The sequence below is a fragment of the Thermobia domestica genome, chromosome 8 (genome assembly GCF_964235325.1).
Source record: "Thermobia domestica chromosome 8, izTheDome1.hap1.1, whole genome shotgun sequence".
In the NCBI taxonomy this organism is placed as follows: domain Eukaryota; kingdom Metazoa; phylum Arthropoda; class Insecta; order Zygentoma; family Lepismatidae; genus Thermobia; species Thermobia domestica.
In genome coordinates, this window is record NC_137461.1 from 259,193,018 (window position 1) to 259,196,443 (window position 3,426).

The 3,426-nt window shown below is 36.7% G+C and overlaps 1 non-coding gene across 1 annotated transcript; it reads right to left on the reverse strand.

The window, feature by feature from the left end:
- Positions 1 to 2,129: 2,129 nt before the first annotated feature.
- Positions 2,130 to 2,201, reverse strand: TRNAQ-UUG (transfer RNA glutamine (anticodon UUG)). The gene has a single exon. It is a non-coding gene; the product is annotated as a tRNA-Gln (tRNA).
- Positions 2,202 to 3,426: the final 1,225 nt, after the last annotated feature.

The following is a 3,426-nucleotide window of genomic DNA, read 5'->3' on the forward strand; positions in this document are numbered from 1 at the left end:
AATTTCGAATAGAGACCAATATATATGATTAATAATCATTTATTTGCGAGTCTGCACTCGTGCAATATACATTTTCGAGATTTTGATTTTGGAAATGAAGTGTATATAATATTGAATAGTAAAAATAGTAAAATAAATAAAAATATTCGTATAAATATTGATTAATTAATTAGTGTTAAACATGGCTTTCTAATCAGGATTATATAGAGAGGACTTACTTCTAAGTGCAATCCGAAAACAAATATTTGAGTTTTAATCTGATCCAAAGTTGGTAACTTACAGGATAATTTATACATGATTGGTATTGTAATTTTTATGTTTTTATTATAATCCTCTATAAGTTATGATTTTACCAATTCTAAATGTAGAACGAGAAACAAGTGTAATATTATATTTGTTACGAAAAGCTTTTAAGCAATGATGCTTTCAGGACGTGATCTGAGGGAGAATTTGAGACCCCTCTCGAGCTAAGAAATTTCCGCCTTCAGGACCATATATTCGATCGTGCTCAATGTGGACTACCAATGTTTGCCCTCCACCCGGATATTGAAATTCTCCCCGAGGATAATTTTCTGAAGTCACCACTGTTTATAAATAGTGTTTCGTTACAAATCAGAGGATAATAGAGTAATGAGTATACTTCATTTTTTTAGCTATGGATTTAAGATTCGCAATTCATATAATGTTCCGTTCTAATCGAATTTGAAACAAAAGAAGTTTTTAATGAGTTACTCAAAGAAACATTTTCAGCCTCCGGATGAAAATAGGAAACACTTAAAAAAGAAACAACTTGCTATCGAGTTTGAATTTACAAACATGTGATTGATAGTGTATCGACCCAAACCACTCGACCATTTTGTATGCCTTTCGCACATCTTCTTTTTCCTTTTGTGAAAGCAGTTTACTGTTCCATACTTGCTCTTGTTTATTCCGATACGACTATGAGTTCTCAGTAAATATTTGGACGTTACAGCTCTTGCAATGTATAAAAGTGTTTTTAGAATAAATCACAATCGATATTATGTCCTAATAACATATGTAAAACAGGTTGAATTCGTGAAATGATTGAGATTGGACTGAGCGTAAATGTTTTCATAGTTAGGAGCCTGGATATGCAATCCCGCTTAACGTGGGGATTTAATTTTGTGAAATTTGGTACTGTTTACACTTCGGGGCTTTGCTAATAATAGTATTTGAAAACGTAAAATTTTATATATATACATAATTTTACGTTTTCAAATACTATTATTAGCAAAGCCCCAAAGTGTATACAATACATAAAAACAACGACTGAAGAAAAATGTCATAATAAGAAAAGCATAATCGTCTGTTTATTTCAAGCGTGACATTACTAAAAATTCTTAACTTTTCAGGAAACGCGTTTGAAAATATGGAAACGCAGTAAAAACAAATGGGCGCAAGAACGACACAAAATGCTCTCTAATGCCCAGTTTTGGAAGCACATCTTTGAAATTTTTACCAGAGATAAACATCAAGATTAGCTTTCATTTTCTGTCCGTAAGACAATAAGGGCGATTTTTGAGTTATGTCACTCTTGGAATCAAACAGGCGACTTATTTTATCGATCTTAATAATTTGTGGATCTTAAAATTTAATAATTCATTAAAATTAATTTTGGGACAGACTGTACCAGTGAACGTCTTCAGCGGCAGTGAGAATGCTCAATACTGCATAGACTCACTGTTTTATACAAGCTTAAGTATTTCATCATTATGATTTATATTATCAGTATTATTAATTAAAAAGGTAAGAAAGTGGAGTTGATTTTGAGTTTAACGTTCCTTTCAGCAGCGAGGCTGTATGAGACGGGACCTACTGGTTAACGTGGGATCCGAATCATACGAGCTCCCGCCTGGAACCGAACGTGGTTCTCGCACGCCAAAGGTGCGTACGCTAACCGCTTAGCCACGAAAGAGCTCAAACACCTGTGTCACGATGTTGTAAATGTTCAGTAAAGTACGTTGTCGGTCAATCAAAAAAGGTTGGAAACCACTGTTTTAGAGAGCAGAAATGTGAACACCATGGAAAAGAAAAAAATAAGTAAACATAATGTTAATTTAAAAAAATATTTTTCTTTGTAAGCGATCGGATCATTAGAAAAAATATACAGGTTCCACCGAGATTTGAACTCGGATCGCTGGATTCAAAGTCCAGAGTGCTAACCATTACACCATAGAACCTTCATACTAGCAAGCAGCGGACATTGCTATAGAATTAGTATTGAAACAGCCTATAAGACAGAAAATCAGAAAAAAAAAAAGTGATCAAAGGCTTTTAATCAGCACTTTCGTCACAGATCTACAAGTAGACAAAATGTGGCACTTTGCCAATAATTCAGGCTACTCAGGGAGAGATAATGGAGCATAATCGAAAGGGTACTTTCTACAATATATTGCCCTGCAATATAAGCCTGATAATACAAACCGAGCATTTTATTATATAATGCCACACGAAAAACAATGATTTTTATTCATTTTATGAAAATGGTACTTAGTTCTTATTTACATATTTATGTAGTTTCATGGGCGCCCACAGAGGAGGGCAAGAGGGAACAATTGCCCCTCCCTGGATTTTCGAAAAAGGTTAACATTTAAAGGCTCTTCTGCTGACAATAGTATACTTTTAAAATCAACATTCACTAGTGTTGCCACGAGACGAGACGAGACGAGACTTCAGGTTGTCTCGTCCCGTCTCGTGCAAAGCATGTCTCGTCTCGTGTCTCGTCTCGAAAAAATGTGCTCGTCCCGTCTCGTGTCTCGTCTCGAGAGGTTCTATCCCGTCTCGTTTTGTCTCGTTTTGTCTCGTTTTGTCTCGTCTTGTCTCGTAAAAAATATAGCACATACCATGGGAACGAAAGTTAAATGTAGCAGGCTGCACCATGCTAATCAAGATACAACTAAGTTACAAGTATTAACCAGAACACACAAGACAAGAAATGTCACGGTAGCTACACCGTGAAGCCTTCACCTCTGGTGTATGTGGTACTCGGTTCGATCTCGGTTAGTGCCATGTGAGCTTTGTGGTGGACAAACATTGAATGTGTGTGGGGACCGCGGTGGCTCAGTGGTAGAGCGTTCATCTCTGGTGCTTGGGGTCTCGGGTTCGATCCCAGCCCCTGCCAAGTGAACTTTGTGGTGGACAAACATCGTGTGCGTGGGTTTTCTCGGGGCTCTCCCGTTTCATCCCACTTTCTTCATTCCACCATTTCATTCATTACTCATCATCACCGTCTCCTTTAGCCTAACCGGTATTACCGTGGGACCTAAAACTCAAATATTTCATTTCATTTCATTTCATTCTTCGAATGTGTGTGTTTTCTCGAAGTTGTCTAGTATTCTACCACTTTCTTCATTCCACTAATTTTCCCATCATCATCCATTCGGGGTGGGCCAAAGCTGCCTAAAG